Below are 18,905 nucleotides of genomic sequence, written 5' to 3'. Positions count from 1 at the left end.
CCACCCGCTAGTCCCCTGGGGATCTCTCTCAGGTGGCTAGGGCAAGGCCATTGCCTTTGGATTCAGACCCTGGAGGTGTACTAGTGGGGGAGGATCACCTGGGTGAGGGGTCTTTGAGTGGGAGGGAGGCAGCCAATGGTGAGACACAGTATTCCCCCCTTTTTGTTGACCTAACCCATCCTATTTTTTAGGATACTCGAGATCACAACTCCCCCCCATTTGTACACAAACACTGGGCCGAGGAAGAGGGTGACAGAGTAACAAGACTAACTCTCATACATCGTACTGGACATGTCCTGTTAATCGGGTCAGGAGAAGTCAGGCACTTGACTTCAAGTGCATACACCTGATACCAATTAGCACTCCCCACAGGGATAAAAGGCAACACCTAAAGACACCCTGAGCAGGCCGAGCACGAGTACGAGCAGGACCTCTGGAGCAAAGGCAAACCTACTGGAGCAGAGAGACGGACCGGGGGACGAGAGCAGTGGGTCGAAAACCCAAAGAGTTCCCTACTGGAGGTTGTTGCCTCCGACAGGCCGTGAAATACACATGGAGAAGGTCAGATCCCGCAAGAAAAGACTGTATTATGTTTCAAGGACGCGATTGACCCTGCCGGGTGAACAGCAGAGTTGGGGAGGCGAGGCCAAACCTGTGGTACTAACCTTGACTGGTGAATTGGATAACATAGAACCAAGAAAGAAACGCACATAGCCGGTTATTTGGCAATCAACCTGAGAGACCGGTGTGTGTTAATGAAAGTTTGAGGTAACAACGTTATATCACAAGTGAAGGCTGCATGCGAGTGGATGACACACGAAGAAGAACAAGTTACTTAACCCTGGTAACGTTCTTTCGAGTGCATGTTCCTCCCACATATTCCTCATCTTTGATATTCATATCTCGCCAGCTTTGCTGCCTCGGAAAAAAAATTCCCAGCAGATGTTGTGGCGTCGATGTCCCTCGGAGGACTCCGTCAAGTGTCGATGTCATCAGTAGTATAGATAGCTTGTGCCGCGCCTGTTGGCTTCAGTTATGTTTTTTCATTCCATCAATCGTGGAACTAACCAGGCGTACCCCAGACTGCAAGCTCTCAGGAAACGCAGAGTGTAATTCACGTAAATTGTACGGTGGGGTATGCTGGGAACGGCGATGAGGAATACATAGGTGGAAAATTCAGTCGAAAAAACGTTACCAAGGGTAGGTAACTTTTTCTTCGAACGGTCTGTGACCTCCCAAGTATTACTCATCTTTGTTAGACTCCCAAAGCAGTGACAATTTGGAGGAGGGAGTACTATTTAAACTAATCGTGAATGGAATGAAGGACTACCTTAGCAAAAAGACCTTCTTGAGTGGAAGAGGTGTGAATAATGCTTAACAAAAGTATCAATTGAAGCCCAAATTGCTGCTGAGCAGATGTCAATTATAGGGACACCCCTTTGAAGAGCCGCAAAAGTTGCCATGCCCCTCGTGGAACGAGCTCAAAGCCCTTCCGGCAGGTCCTTTCTTGCAAGTCTGTAGCGCTCGCCAATAGCCAGTGTGATCCACCGGGATATGGTTTGTTTTGTTACTGCCAAACCCAATTTAGGGCGGGTATATCCCACAAAAGGTTGATCATCACAGTGAAATTTTGTCATTCTTGCAATGTAAAAGCTCAGAGCCCGTTTTGGGTCCATCCTATGCAGCCTCTCTTCCTCTTTGCCCAAATGAGGAGTAGGGTAAAACGTTGGGAGTGTTACCTTCTGCGACAGATGGCAGTCAGACTCTACTTTCGGCAGGAATTAAGGTTTAAATCCAAGAACTCCTTATAAAACAAACATAGTATGAGGCGGCTTGCATGAAAGGGCTGTTATGCAGAATCCTGTACAGTCCCTTAGGGAGAACTACAGGAGATTAAGACTACAGATATATGCAATAAATCCCATTTGGAATCCGTCTGTACCACAAAGATTTAGTTGGTAGCTGTGGCTAAGCAGTCAGACTTATCTCAAGAGGGAGATGAGCAGTATTCAGAGTTTACACAATAGGACTACAGTACTATGGTACAAGGAAACACTGACCAAAGCTTTGTATTTAAAAGAATATATATATTTATTTTACACACTTCTGGTTCAAAACATCAATCACAAGTATTAAAGCAAGTTAAAATAGTCAAGAAAAGTATACACAACTCCCTAATTAAATTGTAGACAAGTTTGAGCCAGAGTGAAAACTGAGCAAAATGGCATAGTGTAAACTAAGCAGAAATGGCGCTCTAACAATTACTCAAAAGTGAGGGAAATGACAAGTTATACAGAGTTAACCTCTTAAACACTCTAGCAACACTTCCCAAGTGGATTGTGAACAGGTTAGGCAAGCTAGCACTTTAGCAATAGTCGTACATAGGTGAAATCCGAGCAAAATGGCACTTCAACAATACGTAAGAGGGAAGGAAGAGTGGTTATAAGAGTTTTTGGTGCACCAACACAGTTGAGGATGAAAAGCAATCTAGTGAAGGCAGTTGTAACAGATTTAGCCAAAGTCAATAGGCCTGTGCCAAAGTTAGTGGTACAGGGCAATGTGCCCAATATCAAAGTGTTCTAGTAGCTGCAGTCAAGTCTTTGGTTTAATGATTGAAAAGGAGGGTGCAGAAGATAAAAGATAACGTTAGTCGATAGCGGCGGCCAACCCAGGAGGTAGGTAAAGGTTTTCAAACACCTTTAGCAGTACCTCGCAAAACGGGAGGCCTGGCGGAACAATGTACCTGAAAAAGTGGAAGCGGCTCCTGCAGTGGCGGTGGTTCCTGGCAGTTCCTGCAGTTCGTGTTGTCCAGCAGAGGAAGAGAGGCTCTCATCGTAGAGGTTCGAGTTACTGCACTGCCCAGGGAAGAAGCCAGCCGTGGTGATGCCGAAAAGGATTAAAAAAGGTACGCTCCTTTAAATCGCAGTCGTGGTGGACGGGTGCCTGGCTATCCGGTCTCCGAGTACAGTGCACTGGCGATTCAACCAAGGCAGGTCCTGGAAGGCGATTGGCAAACTGGTTGGCCCCACAGCTCAAGGGAAGAAGGCTCTTGCAGATGAAGATCTTCTCTCGTGATGTGGAGAAAAGCGGTGAGACGCTGCAGCAGGGCTTTACCGGTGGTTCAGTTGTTGCAGATGTCTTTGGCTTCTCTCCTCTTTAGCTTCTTAGTTCCAGTGGCAACGTCTTGCTCTTCCAGTCCTCAGGACCCTGTTTTTATGCAGAAAATCCCCCAATCGTACAGCTTAACTGTCACTCACACAGTGGAGTGGTCATCCTGGCGGGAGATCCTCCAGCCTATCAGGGCAGAGTGTGACTTGTGTTGCTTAGGCAACCCTGTCCAGGGTGCCTACTCCCTCTCCCACACAATGGGTCTACCCCAGACTCAGTGGCGCCGAAAGGAGGGCTTCTTCGCAGAAGCCCGCGAAAAGGACATACAAAGGATACAAGACCTTTGTTAGGATCTCAGAGGAAGACACAAGAAAGAATTATTATAAAAGTTCTGGCAAATAAAATCTACCCGAGTAAAGTTAATATAAAAATAAACCGGCGGTATGTTAGAGGCTGTCAGTAAAAGTGGTAGCCTCGAACAATGGGAAAGTCCCATAGGGAAATATTCGCGGTCGAATATTTTTGGTAGAAACCTCTGCCATCAGCCAGAAACCTTTGAGAGAGGGACTGTACGGTATCCTCTCGAAAATGAACACCAGGGAAAAACTATTAACCCTTCCCAGAATTTACATAGTAAGATGGGTGGTACTGGTTTAGTTCATAAAGATTGACTAGTAAAGTCAATGGGGACTTTACATGCCCTGGGAGACAGTAGTCAGTCCCAGAGTATGGAGTCTATGTTTGGGGGTCACTATGACACCCCTGTGTCACTGCACTGAGGGTGCTGTGTAACACACATGTAAAAAGATGATACCTATGAAGGTGAGAAAAACCCCAAAGACCATAAGCACAGAATTAGCCTAAAACACACATAGCAATCTGCCTAAGAGTGGGAAAAAAAAAAGAGTCTCACTCTTAGCAGGAGAAAAAAAACAAAGCCTTCAAATCCAGCAAAGCTGCTGTGGGACTCTATAGGTAAGGGAAATTAGCCATAGAATGAGAATTCTCCCTAGCAAGGGCCTGCAACTCACTTACCCTGCGGGATGATGTTAATGCCACAAGAAGTTCAGTTTTCAGAGTTAAGAGCGTTAACGGGCAGGAATGTTCAAAAGGAAGGCTCAAAAGGAATACAAGTTAGAAATGTTAACACAAGGTTTAAATCGCAAACGGGGACATGGAATGGGACTGGAGGGTACACGTTAGTGAGTCCCTTCAGAAATTGAACAATTAAAAGGTATTTTGACATAGGAGACCTCTTCAGAGTAGCACCTAAAAATTTAAAGCGCCGCCAGGTTTCCTTTTATGGTTCCATTCTGGAGCCCCAGATTAGCCAGATGTAACAGGAAAGAAATCACCATAGGAGTGCCACATTGAAACTGGTCCACATTCCTGTCCTTGCACCAGTTCTGAATGCATTCCAACAACACTGGTACAAGGATTTGGTTGCTGGCCTTCTGGCCGAAAGCAACATCTTCATTACATCATCCGGGAGGTCCCAATCCTTATATCTCAGCCTCTCTGAAACCATGCGTGAAGGCTGAGTGTCTTGACCTCTGGATGGAGAACCCGACCTTCCTCTTGTGAGAGAAGATAATCTCTGTCAAAGATCTATTGGAGGGCAGATGGACATGTCCAGAAGGTCTGGGTACCACGTCCTCCTGGCCCAATCCAGGGCAATTAGGATCATAGATTTCCTGAACTTTCTCAACCTCCTGATTGCGTGAAGAATCACGGTGACTGGAAGAAACGCATACAGGAGTGGAAATTCCCAGTCCACTACGAACGCGTCGTCTAGAGCTCCTCTTGGAGGAAATTTCTTTGAGCAGTTGACACCGGTCGCAAACAGATCCACTTGAGGGGTTCCCCAAACGTTGAAGATCTCTTGAAGGACTTCCTGAGCTAGTTCCCACTCGTGGGAACCTGCTCTGCCTGCTCACAGGTCCGCTGCCGTGTTCTGCTCTCCGGCTAGGTGAACTGCTGACAGAGATTCCTAATTGTATTGCCCAGAACCAGAACTGCATTTACTCTCTGCACAGAGGTAGTGACCCTACACCACCTCTCTTGTTGAGGTAGTACATGGCCACTGTGTTGTCCATCATTATCAGGACATTCTTTCCCCGTACAGAGGGCAGGAAGGCCTTCAGCGCTAGTCTGATTGGCCTCAGCTCCAAAAGGTTGAGACCAACAACCGCTGATTGTCAGTTCGTTGGTGTGGACGCCCCACCCCATGAGTGAGGCGTCCGTCACTACCGTTATCTCCGGCCATGGTTGCCAAAAAGATTTTCCCTTGAGAATGCGGTCCTTGCAAGCCCACCAAATAAGGTCTTGAGCAACTCTGCTCAGAACTTGCCGTTGATCCAACATATTCCCTGAAAATTGGGACCACTGAGTTCTGAAAGCCCATTGAGGGGATCACATTCTCAACTGGGCCTCTGGCACCAGGAAAATGCAGGATGCCATGAGTCCGAGCAACCTCAGAAAATCGAAGGCCGGAAGATGTTGGGCATTCTGGAATTTTGCTACCGTCTGCAGAATGTGTTCAGCTTTCAACTCGGGAGGCAAGGCTTTCCCCCGAGGAAGTATCCAAGACCAATCCGATGAACTGGAGTCTTTGGAATGGTATCGTATGGGACTTCTTGAAATTGAGGGAGAAGCCCAGTCTGTGTAGGGAGTGGCAGGTGGTACTGAGATGTCCTGGGCTTGCTCAGGGAAATGAGCCCTGATCAGCCAGTCGTCAAGGTAGGGGTAGACATGAATCGTCACTCTCCTGAGACTTGCTGCCACTGCCGCCATCAGCTTGGTGAAAACCCCCGGGCAGAGGACAGCCCAAATGGCAGAACTCGAAATGGATAGCGAGAACCGCCAACAGCGAACCCCACTACTTTCTGCGCCCGAGATGGATTGGCACATGAAAGTAAGCATCCTGAAGGTCCAATCATACCAACCAGTCTTGATTTGGAGAGCCTGAAGGATCTGAGAAAGGGTAACCATATTGAACTTGTCCTTCCTGAGGAACTTGTTCAAGTTTCTTAATTCCAAGATGGGTCTCAATGCTCCGTCCTTCTTGGGAATCAGAAAATAAAGGAAATATTGACCCTTGTTCCTCTCCCCTATAGGTACTTGTTCTATTGCACCTTTCTCTAGCAGGGTTAAAATTTCCTGCACAAGGAGCGTATCTGGAATTTTGACAGAGTTGATTCCCGGTGGATGAACTTGAGGCCTTTTTAGAAAAGGAAGGCAGTAACCTTGAGCAACTGTTTCCAGTGCCCAAGCATCTGAAATAATGCCCTGACATTCATTCAGAGGCTGAGAGATTCTGCCTCCCACCGGGGTCTTGTGGGTCAAGGCCTCAGAGTGGCTTAGAGGCAGCTGCAGCAGCGGCTGAGGGTAAAGAAGCCGCTGCTGGGGCTGATTTAGCATCCCTTCCTCATCCACCACGAGGGAATCTTCTTTGTCCCCTTTAGTTGCCGCCTTTGAGGTCTGCAGCTTCTCCACTCTCATCCGCCTTGCTGCCGAACAACCTCGAGCCGTCGAAGAATATGTTGAGCAGTCTGGCCTACACGTCAGGTGCAAACCGTGACATTCTCAACCACGCAAGCCTCTGTAGTACAGTGCTTGCAGCCGTGGATCTGCTGATGCTGTCAGCAGTATCCAGTCCTGATTGGAGACACTCTCCCATCGCCTCCTTGCCATCCTTAACTATATTCAGGAAGCTGTCCCTTTCCTCGCCGTCAGGGCTGTGATCAGCCGCCATGGCAAGACAGTCCCACAGGGTATAAGTAAATCTAGCCAAGGAACAGGTAAAATTAGTGAATTTCAAGGCCATGCTGCCTGAGGTGAAGACCTTGCGAGCCCATGCATCAACCTTCTAATCGTCTCTATCCGGCAGAATAGAGGGATAGGCAGATTGTTTGGTTGAGGTAGCAGGCTGGACTACTAAACTCACAGGCGTAAGATGTTTGGTGAGATAGTCTGGATCACTGCTAGAGGGGCTATATTTCTTAGAGAAGTTCCTGTTCACAGCAGGTCCAGATTTGGGAGCTTCCCAATTGGCCACAACCTTCCTCTGAAGGGCCTCATGGAAGGGTAAAATTGTGTCCTTCTGAGGGCCCTGGTCCAGGATGTCCGTCATGTCATCATGCTCATGTCGGGGGAGCCCTACTCCACCCCTTGTACTCCGTGACTCTCTTCATAAGATTTGTATAACCTGAATCAGTGTCTGAAGGGTCAGGCCTACTAAACTCCAGCTCTGGTGAAGTGTCAAGGCCACTAGCAGATTGGAGGGAGTCACAGAGGTCTTTCATCCTCGACTCTGGGTCAATGAGCTCTTCAGGTACCTCGAGTGCCAAACTGCACCCCAAATGGTGAAATCTCATCATCTGAAGCACTTTCCTCTTCATAAATGGAGGACATAGACATAAACAGTCTTTTTCCGGTACAGGCTTGAATATTTTTTCCTGAACCAATATGGGCTTCGATGGGATCGAAGATTCCGTCGAAGGTGTGGAAGACAGCTTCGAGAAAGGGGTCGATTTAGTAAGAATCGCCCTTGATTTTGGCATCGAAGCAATCAGCGCTGATGGCATTGACAAATTCATCGAAGGCTTCGATGATTTTACCTTTTTCGGCGGTATCGGAGATGGACTCGCAGCCTTTTTGTAAGGTCGAGTATCTCGACGCAGAACCGATTTTGACGAAGTAGTCTTTGACTTCCCGGAGTCGTCCGAAGGAGCGACCGGGGCATGGCTCTTGCGTGATTCTTTTGAGGGGGATTACCTCCTTAGAGGAATCCGATGAAGAAGAGGGAGACCTATAGCGTCTCTTCTTCGCCTTCTTCGAAGAAGACGAAGACTGCCTCAATCCGACTCCTCGACCGGGACTTCTTCAAATGCTTAAGCCGAGTGGAGTGTCTAGACTCCCCAGACTTCTTCTTCGAAGTAGCTTTCGAAACCTCCCTCCCCACTGCCAGTTTACCTCTGTGTTCCCGGAGAGCTTTTTCTGTCATGGACTGACAGGATCTGCAGTCATCGGTATGGTGCCCAGAACCGAGGCACCACAGGCAGACACGGTGAGGATCGGTCATTGACATCTTTGACCCGCAGTCTTAACATTTCTTAAATCCAGACTTTGGGTCGAAGGGGTTGAAGAAGACATTTTTCAACAGAAAAACCAAGCGCACCGTTAGTGCTCTAAGCGAAAGCTTTCGGAAAAACCGAACTGAAGCGAATGGACGCAGCACAAGCTATTTATAATACTGATGACGGAGGCCCCTGAAGGGACATCGACGCCACGACATCATGCACAGCGCTCTCTGCTGAGAATTTTTTAGAAGCAGCAAAGCTGGCGAGATACAAATATCAAAGATGAGGAATACGTGGGAGGACACAGTCCATTCGAAAGGCAGACCTGTGAATGAACTTTGAAGTAAAAAGACAGCTGTGGAATCAGCGATAACGGGTAACGAGTGGTCCGACGAACGGAAGTAGCCCACTCGAAAGTCTCCATGAAAGGTGCATTGTTAGTAACAATAAAGCGAATGAAGTGCAAAAGCAAAATAAGCAGAGGTATCTCCTAGAGAGGGGAGAGTGGAAGTTGAACAAACTCTAATTCGAAGTGGTCCTGAGGAGGTCTGTAAAGAAAGCCACGCACATTCGAAAGTCTTGGACACCGGAAAGTGGTCTGAGCCCGGCTGAGGGATACCCGAAGTGTAAATAAGCTTGGGGAAGGGAGCCCCTTTGCAAGTTTTGTTGATCTTGTGCTAAAGAGGTCTGAGCTCATCAGACGGAAACCTATGTGAACTTTGTGTTTAAAGAGGACTGAGCCCGACAGAGGGGGACCTACGTGTACTTTGTGTTGAAACATTATTTGGAAGTCTGAACACGAGACTTTAACGTGGAAGGCCAGACGGGCCTCGATCCACGTTTTGGAACTGCTTATTGTACTAAGAACCCGAGCCTGCCTTACCCCGTAGGGTCTAAAGTAGGGTCTAAAGTGGAGAGGAGAGCTGATTTAGCTACCTTTATCAATTTGAACACTGATTTTTCCTTTGCTTACATTTCTCCTTTATACACTTTTGCACAAGAGATAGGGAAGGCATTATGTTTTGTTAGCATAGGCCATTTTGATTTGACAGAGACTACTTGGACTGTTTTGTTTATCATTTGATGGTCGAGACTAATCCCATCTTAGTTATAGGGCATAGTAGGAATTTTCCAATCCCCGTAAACTTCAATAAAAGTTTTACAAATTGTACCTATCGTGTCTGTGTCATACTTGTGATACCTTGCCTTCCCTACAAGGGAGATACCATTCAAACTGTCATTGTGATGGAGGGACCAACGCCGATTTTCCCTGCACGTGCATTAGCTTGTACTTTACGCAGCCCCAAGACAACAGGGACGCCGGAAGCCAACGCCAGGTCTGCCTGCGGCCTACCACTTTAAAAGAGGCTGCAGTTCACCATCATGAGCTTTTTAATGCTCTAAGTTGAGTTGCTCTACTCTGCATTTTCTGACATTGTGTCATTGTTCCTGCTTCCAGCTTCTCTTGTTTTTGTTTGTGCCCTTTCCCTGTTCTTGTTCCCATTACTTTTCTGTTCCCTCCAGTTCCTAGCTGGGCTCTGGGTTCTTTGCCTTGTGTTCTTCCTGCCTGCGGGACATATTTACCCTGAATTCCCTTTTGGCCCTTTCCCTTGGTTGTGCCTTGCACTCTCCTGCTTGCACCAGTCTCCTGTCCGCAATTCTGTCGTTTCCATCTTGCAGTATGGAACAAGTTACTTACCTGTAACTCCTGTTCTCTAGCATTGGTATCTTTCATGGCTATACATGATTAATGAATATTCCCCATCATGAGGGAAGGAATCCTCAGTAATATGAAAGAAGTTTAGCTTTAAAGCTTAATACAGGGTGTCACTTTTGTAGTCTATTACTGCCACATAGGGTCACACTGCCCAAGTCAATGACATTCATCCTCCTTAGCTCCATCCCGTGGTGGCCATCTTTAGATTTGGAAAAGCATGTATTGTGGCAGTAGGAACCAATAAAAGCAGAGCCAAAGAAGGCTAGAAGGGAGGGTTGCATGTGAGTCCATGAAAGATGCCATTGCTGGCGAACAGGAGTTAGTTAAGTAACTTGTTCCATCTCCAGGATTGGATCTTTCATGGTTTGACAGGCTTAATGAATACGATTATCCAGCAGCACATACACACAGCCAAGGAGAGGCGGTACAGCTCTACAGAAGCAACTGCACTGACCTCTACAACACTCACCTCATGCAAATAGGTTGCAAAGCACTGCTTGGGCGACTCGGAACTCCTCACTGAAAACCCTATTAATGCAGTAGAACCATGTGAAGGTATGAACAGACCTCCACGTGGCTGCCCTGCAGATGTCGAGCAAGGAAACACCAGACAGGAATACCGTAGTAGATGCCACGGCCCTGGTCAAGTATGCTCTTGGTCTTCCTGGCAGCGGCCTGTTGGCTAGTTGATGACAGTGTGAGATGCACTGTGATCGCCCTCTGGAAATGGCAGTCTTTGCTAGGGCTTTGCCTTTACCCACAGGTCTGAATGCCACAAACAGTTGTGATGACTGGCGGAATTCTTTTTTCGTGTGCGTGTGTCATAGAACGTGAGGACACATGCTACATCGATAGAGTGCAAGGCCCGCTCCGCAGGAGAAGAGGGAACTAATAGATTGAAAGAACGAATAATAGATAGAATACATTGTTTGGAGGACCTGCCTCCCCTTTGGTGCTTAGGGTGTAGGGATTTACTCCCCAGCTCTTTCAGCCAGGATGTGTATCCCTGCAATTTATTCTATCCTGCCTGCTCACTTACAGTCCTTGTTGCTTCTTGCTCCTCACTCTGGCTTTTTGTGGTGTGGCTACCATTTTATTCTCACACAAGTTTCTTTAACCCGGACCCCTGTGTTCTTGGCTTTGGTACCACCCTTAACATGACCTACATGTACTCAGCACCTGTCTCTGTTCCTTGGGTTTAAGCATGTCCCGGAACTTACCCATCTTCCTTAACCTTGCACTTACCTGCTCTAAATGTTACAGGCATTGAGTTGCTTGTGCTTTTGTACCTGCTCATACCTCAGCACTGTTTCTTTGCATCTTGGGTTCCTGCATGATCCCGGCATTTCCTTAATCACTTGAACTCATCTGGTCTGATCATCTCCTTGAACACTCACTTTCCACTTATTGGTCCTGTGTTTCACAGAAAGCGCCTTATAACAATACATAAATGTACTACACACTAAAATATTTGTAAATGGTTACTTTTAAACATTCGGGCTTTGAAATCTTGACTAACTTATTCCTTATTACAAGCAAATTATTACGGTAATTCTAACTCTGTTTTCTTACAGACTGTGGTGGGCTGTAGTGCCAGGACACAGGCTGGAACAGTCACCCAGCAGAAATTATTAAAAAGCAATGCCGCAGTAGGCTACAGAGTATGTCCATCGACCGCGTATTCACACGTTCTATTGTTGTACCCCTTGATATTTTTTCTTGAGGATCCTTTGACCATCAATCCATATTGCATCCATTAAACAAGTCCTACACAGGGTACAGTGCACCCCCCTTTAAGTTCAGATATGTTAACTATGGAAATGTTGCGCAATCCAAAACTAATATTGTCTCTGAAAATCGACGTTTTCATCAAACAGATCTATAGATAAATCTCTTCCTTCATTTTCGATTACTCCACTGAGCAATTGGGCCCTGTTGAGTTTTCAAAATTCAGTTTGTCTTTGATTTCAGCCGTTGAGATTTTCATTTACAATCTGGCTACAAAAACATCACAGGATTTGAATTGGGATGTCTACAGAAAAATCCTCTGAAAGTTGGTGTCACCCTACTATAAGGTCATAACAGTACTTGGAAAAAGCGACAGCTATCACCTGGCCACAGTTTAAGTTAGATTCCATTCTAGTGCTTAATGCATGGAAAATATCTAGCCATCTCCTTCATTTTACTTGAACAAGCCAATACTTTCTCTGTATTGTCCCCATGCCCATTTATCCTACCTTTCGAATCCCACCAGTGAGTTCTTATAGAAGCAAAATGCTTAATCTTTAGTTCTTTCTTGGCACAATGATGTTCCCTCAGCATACATTCATCTAGGGATTCTGAACAAAATTTTTCTAGACCTATCAATGTATTTGCAATGTTAACGATCTCTACTCCTCGAAGTTTATCCTAATTTTTAAGAAAAGCCATAATCTTTCAACTTAATAATGACCTTTAAAGTCTCCCGAAAGTACTACCTTAACACCATATACATTCTTAAGTGGAAAGTATTCCTTCATCAACATTCTACGGAGCAAAGTGGGTCTTTAACATGACATTTAGCCCCCATAATCCCTGCAAAACGGGGTCATAATTAAAAAGTGGAAATAGGCAGAAAGTCTGCTCGCTAAAAGTTAAGATCAGTGGCAGACCAACAAAGCGTGTTAAAAAGAAGTAGCATTATAAACTTGGTTTAATAATTCTTAGGATGTAATTGGGATAAAAACTTATAGGGACTAGGGTTTTATCTACCACTAAACAGGGAGCTTCTCTGAGGAATCAATCCAAGTAAAAGGTGTCAGTGACACGCCGCGCGCTCGCTCGCGTGTGCCACTTACCTGTGGGGATCCGGGTTCTCGACCTTGGCAGACTTCTCCTTCATGGAGACTCTATCCGCGGTGGCGTCTTTTCCCACGCCGTTCCGCGGTCCATGGGCGCAGCCATCTTGCGTGTTCTGCGCATGCGCGGATCGTCAACGTTTGGCGTTCGCGCATGCGCAGTAACGCTGACTTGCGTTCCGGACCTCGCTTTGGTCCCGGACTCTAAAAGGGCCTTGCATGCACGGAGATAGCGCGTCTCAACGCGGTTTTTTCCGTGTACACGCTGCTGGAGCCTGGTTTCCTTTGCTTCAGTCTCTCCTGTTATCCTTGCCAGTTTTGCCCTGCTGAGTCCTGTCCTCTTACCTTTCTCTCCCCCCTTCCCCCTGGTCCCTTTAGTTCCTGGTTTTCCTGCCTGGCCCTGTCCCTACTTCCTGGCCTTGGGGTTTGGAGGGGTTCTTCTTTGGGTTGACTGTCTTGCCTTATTCCTTCCTTGTTCCCGTCCCGAGTGAATTCTTGGTCAGTCCTTCCTGTCCTTGCTGCCTGGCCTTCTCTTCTTCCTTGTGCCCTGCCGGTACCCGCTGCCTTCCTGGAAATTCCGAAGAACAGCCCATCTATCTACTGGTGTTTAAGGACTCATTCGCCTTCTCTGTCAGTGGAAACACTGTCCCGATGTCACGTTAATGCAGAGAAGTGCGTTGGGAGTTGGTTCAGCGCTATCCTGCCATTTATTGTCAGGAGGGTGTTGGGTTAACTTCCCGCGTTACAGCTTCATCGGCATCGTCGCTCCGACAGACTGGCTGCCTCGACTTCACGAACCCCGGGAAGAAAAGGTAACCAGCGATCCCCGTGAAATCTCGCTTAACAGATTGAGATGCCTTTCCTCCAGTCTCGACATGGATGAAATGCAGGAACTACGAGAAGAAATGCGTGCCATGCGCCTTGAGATGACTACACTTCGCCAGGAGAACGACACTCTTCGACTTGCGATGGGCCGGGGTATGGGCGGACTATCACAACCAGCTCTACCGCCTGAGAACACCATGGCTTACACGACTCCCATGAAGTTTGATGGAGATCCGCGTCAAGTGGCAGAGTTCTGTACCCACTGTAGGATCCATTTTCAGTTTAGGTCCAGTCATTTCGCTCAAGACAAGGCCAAGATCGGATACATTCTAGGAAACCTGACCGGTAGCGCGCTTGCTTGGGCCGCACCTCTGGTCTCTACTAACAGCCCCCTGCTGGGTGATTTCACCGCTTTTGAGAAGGCCTTTTTGTATGTCTTTCAACTACCTAACTTGGCAGCCATGGCCCAGAACCAACTAATGGAGATCAAACAGAGATCAGGTGATATCATTCAGTATATCAGTCGGTTTCGACAACTGGCAACCGATTCCCAATGGCCCGATATCACTCAGAAAACTTTATTCCGTCGAGGCCTGCGAGAAGAATACAAGGACGAATTGTTGCACATTCCGGAGCCGGAAACATTGCCCGCATTGGTGGAACAAGTCTTACGCATCGACCACAGGTTAGCAGAAAGACGGAGTGAACGTCGCAGAATCGACAAGTACCGCCCAGTCCTACCTGTACAATCATCCGGGCCAGCTACCTCAACAGACGTGGGCCCAGAACCCATGCAGTTGGGTGCCATCCGAGGCCCGTTGTCTGAGGCCGAAAACAAAAGAAGACGGCAGCAAAACTTGTGTTTGTATTGCGGTGGTGTTGGCCATTTTCTAGGCACTTGCCCCCTACGTCCTTTGAGGAAGCAGGAAAACTAACAGGCCCGTTGTGTGTTGTGAAGGCAGCGACGGGCCGTCTCCTTGAATCAGACCTTCAACCCATGAACCCGGTTCCTTTGTTGACCTTGGAAGTAGGTTTGGCTTGGCTAGGGAAGTGTACTAAGACCCAGGCCCTTCTGGATTGTGGTGCGTCAGGTAACTACATCAATGCCTCGTTCGCAATTTCCAAGGGGATCCGTCTACACCACAAAGAACGGCCTACTGTGGTAGAAGTAATCGACGGCTCTCCATTGTCTTCGGGTCCGGTGTGCCAACGGTCCGATCCCTTGTGGCTCTCTGTGGAAGGGCATCTCGAACAAATCTCGTTGGATGTCATCAAGTCTCCCTCTTTTCCGGTGGTGCTGGGCTTGCCTTGGTTGCTTTATCACAATCCCCAGGTCGATTGGACTGCTCGATCCCTGACATTCACTTTGGCACGTTGTCCTCAGGATTGTGGTCTTCACGATTCCTTCCCAGCGAAGTTGGAGTCTCTCAATCCTGTCAATATATCTGATCGTCTATGTGCCACTCAGTCGGTACCTCAGGAGTATGCCGGATACCTCAAGGTGTTCTCCAAGCCAGAGGACATTCCTTTAGCGCCTCATCGACACTTTGACTGCTCCATCGATATCCTGCCTGATGCTGTCATCCCCCACGGCAAGATCTATTCATTAACACAACTCGAAAAGGGAGTCTTACAGGAGTACATCAAGGATTGCCTCAACAAGGGCTACATCGTGCCATCAAAGTCTCCCGCTGGATTCCCGCTATTCTTTGTCAAGAAGAATGAGGGTACTTTGCGCCCTTGTATCGACTATCGCCAATTAAATGAGATCACAAGGAAAGACAGATACCCACTGCCACTCATCCGGGACTTCATCGAATCCTTGAAATCCGCGCAGGTCTTCACCAAGATCTTAGATCTTAGAGGGGCCTATCACCTGGTGCGGATTAAGAAGGGGGATGAGTGGAAGACGGCCTTCAAGACACCTTTTGGTCACTACGAATACAGAGTGATGCCGTTTGGGCTCTGCAATGCCCCGGCCGTCTTCCAGCGGTTCATGGATGATATCTTTTCCGACCTTATTGGTATATCGGTATGGGTATACCTGGATGACATCCTGGTCTTCTCTGATACTCGCACTGCGCACGTTGCGCACGTTCAGGAGGTACTCCGTAGGTTAACTGCCAATCACCTGTATGCCAAGGCTGAGAAGTGTCGATTCCATCAGGAGAGTATGGAATTCCTGGGCTATGTAGTCAGCAGCACAGGAGTGCGGATGGACCCCGGGAAACTGCAAGCCATACAGGAATGGAAACAGCCACACGGGGTTAAGTCCTTACAAAGGTTCCTGGGCTTCGCTAATTTTTATCGACGCTTCATACCACGTTTCTCTCACCTTGCCAACATGTTAACCCGCCTGACCAGCACCAAAGTACCATTTCTCTGGGACTCACAGGCTGAGGTGGCATTTCGGGAATTGAAGAAGTCTTTCATGTCGGCCCCTGTTTTGGTACATCCGGATGATGAAAAGCCATTTGTAGTCGAAAGCGACGCCTCGGACTATGCAATTGGTGTGGTGTTACTACAGCAAGATCCAGTTACGAAAACTGAACACCCGGTGGCCTACTATTCTCGGAAATTGTCTGTGAGTGAAAGAAACTATGCTGTGATCGAAAAGGAATTACTGGCCATAAAAGCAGCATTCGAGGAATGGCGTCATCACTTGCTGGGTGGAAGGCATCCGGTGGATGTTCGCACGGATCACCGTAACCTTCAATTTTTACGGTCTTTGCAATGCAGAACATCCCGGCATGCTCGTTGGGCCTTCTTCTTTTCGCAGTTTGATTTCACGGTCACGTACATTCCGAGTTCCCAGAATGTGAAGGCTGACGCCCTGTCCCGGTCCCTGGAAAACAACGAAGGGGCCAAGGACCCAGAACCTTTGATTACTTCGAAGCATTTCCTGTCGATGTTGACTCCCCAGCTTCAACAGTTGTTAGAAGCCACTAGGACGGATCCCTCCAGGTCACAGATACTGCAACGCTCTGACATCAAAGAACATGATGGCTTGTTGTTTTTAGGGGATCGTCTATACGTTCCCACCTTAAAGCTACAGAAGATCGTTCTGCAAAATTTTCACGATTCAGTCGTTTGTGGTCACCGAGGAGTTCGCACAACCCAAGAACTGGTCGCACGGCAATTCTGGTGGCCTGGATGGGCCACGCTGGTGAAGCTCTACGTGGATTCCTGTCCAGTATGTGCCCAGACTAAGATTCCGCGCAAGAAACCCGTTGGTCTTCTGAAACCTACGCCTACACCCCCGTACCCTTGGCATACCATTGCTACGGACTTCATCGTGGATTTACCGCTTTCGGGTGGTTACACATGTATCATGGTAGTAGTGGACTGCTTCACCAAAATGGCTCACTTCCTGCCTTTTCCTAAACTACCCACCGCTTCCCAGATGGCACAACGTTTCCTTCACAAGGTGTATCGTCTCCACGGTCTTCCCGAGATTCTGTCGGATCGTGGGTCTCAATTCATCTCTTCCTTTTGGGACCAACTGTGTCGGCATTTGGACTTACAGCGTGCTCTGAGTTCTGGTTATCATCCCCAGACCAATGGGCAGACAGAACATACCAACCAAACTCTTGAGCAGTATCTACGTTGTTACGCCAATGTCACTCAAGACAACTGGTCAGAGTGGTTGGACACCGCGGAGGTGGCTTACAACAATGCTGTTCATTCTGCTACCGGACTCAGTCCCTTTTTCTGTTCTGCCGGATTACATCCCAAGATACTACCTGCTCGTCCTATTTCAACCAGTACTGTTCCATCCGCAGATGCCTTGGTGACTCAGATACGCGATCAACATCGTCTGGCGCTGGGTCCTTGGCAGTGGCACGGGCACGGATGAAGGAACAGGCTGACAGGAAACGAAGTTCTGAGCCTGACCTTCAAGTTGGTGACAGAGTATGGCTGTCCTCTAGGAATCTGCCGATACGCAATTTACCTGTGAAACTAGCCCCCCGCTTTTTTGGTCCCTTCCGCATTATTGGGCGGGTTTCCTCTGTAGCTTTTCGGTTGTCCCTACCCCGTTCTTGGAGGATCCATCCCGTTCTTCATGTCTCTCTTTTGAAGCCCTATGTACCTGATGTTCTGGAACGTTCCTGTTCCCGTCCTGCCCCGGTCTTGGTTCAGGGAGTTCCTGAGTTTGAAGTACAGGAGATTTGCGATTCACAGATTAGGCGTGGTGCACTGCAGTTTCTGGTCAGCTGGAAGGGCTATCCGGCTTGTGACCGCACTTGGGAACCGCGCTCCTTTGTGCATGCTCCGCGCCTGGTTCGGGACTTCTATCTCCGCTATCCCTGGAAGCCTGGTGCCCCGGGGTTGTCCGTGAGGGGGTATGGTGTCACGCCGCGCACTCGCTCGCATGTGCCACTTACCTGTGGGGATCCGGGTTCTAAACCTCGGCAGACTTCTCCTTCATGGAGACTCTATCCGCGGTGGCGTCTTTTCCCACGCCGTTCTGCGGTCCATGGGCGCAGCCATCTTGCGTGTTCTGCGCATGCGCGGATCGTCAACGCTTGGCGTTAGCGCATGCGCAGTAATGCTGACTTGCGTTCCGGACCTCGCTTTGGGCCCGGACTCTAAAAGGGCCTTGCATGCACGGAGATAGCGCGTCTCAACGCAGTTTTTTCCGTGTACATGCTGCTGGATCCTGGTTTCCTTTGCTTCAGACTCTCCTGTTATCCTTGCCAGTTTTGCCCTGCACAGTCCTGTCCTCTTACCTTTCTCTCCCCCCTGCCCCCTGGTCCCTTTAGTTCCTGGTTTTCTGCCTGGCCCTGTCCCTACTTCCTGGCCTTGGGGTTTGGAGGGGTTCTTCTTTGGGTTGCCTGTCTTGCCTTATTCCTTCCTTGTTCCCGTCCCGAGTGAATTCTTGGTCAGTCCTTCCTGTCATTGCTGCCTGGCCTTCTCTTCTTCCTTGTGCCCTGCCGGTACCCGCTGCCTTCCTGGAAATTCCGAAGAACAGCCCATCTATCTACTGTTGTTTAAGGACTCATTCGCCTTCTCTGTCAGTGGAAACACTGTCCCGATGTCACGTTAATGCAGAGAAGTGCCACCCGTGGCGTTGGGAGTTGGTTCGGCGCTATCCTGCCATTTATTGTCAGGAGGGTGTTGGGTTAACTTCCCGCGTAACAGCTTCATCGGCATCGTCGCTCCGACAGACTGGCTGCCTCGACTCCACGAACCCCGGGAAGAAAAGGTAACCAGCGATCCAATGAAATCTCGCTTAACAGTCAGGAAGGGTTAAATTAAAAACGTGTCCAGGTCTTAAGTCACATGCAGGTACTTCCTTAACACCATATACATTCTTAAGTGGAAAGTATTCCTTCA

General features: G+C 48.2%; 1 protein-coding gene across 1 annotated transcript in view; it reads right to left on the bottom strand.

Annotated features, from left to right (window-relative positions):
• Positions 1-18,905, bottom strand: part of ICE2 (interactor of little elongation complex ELL subunit 2) — a 1,950,511-nt gene that overhangs the window by 899,529 nt on the left and 1,032,077 nt on the right. The window lies entirely within an intron of this gene.

This window comes from Ambystoma mexicanum, chromosome 11 (genome assembly GCF_040938575.1).
Source record: "Ambystoma mexicanum isolate Mex_15411 chromosome 11, UKY_AmexF1_1, whole genome shotgun sequence".
Classification (NCBI taxonomy): domain Eukaryota; kingdom Metazoa; phylum Chordata; class Amphibia; order Caudata; family Ambystomatidae; genus Ambystoma; species Ambystoma mexicanum.
This window is presented reverse-complemented; position numbering and strand designations above follow the sequence as displayed.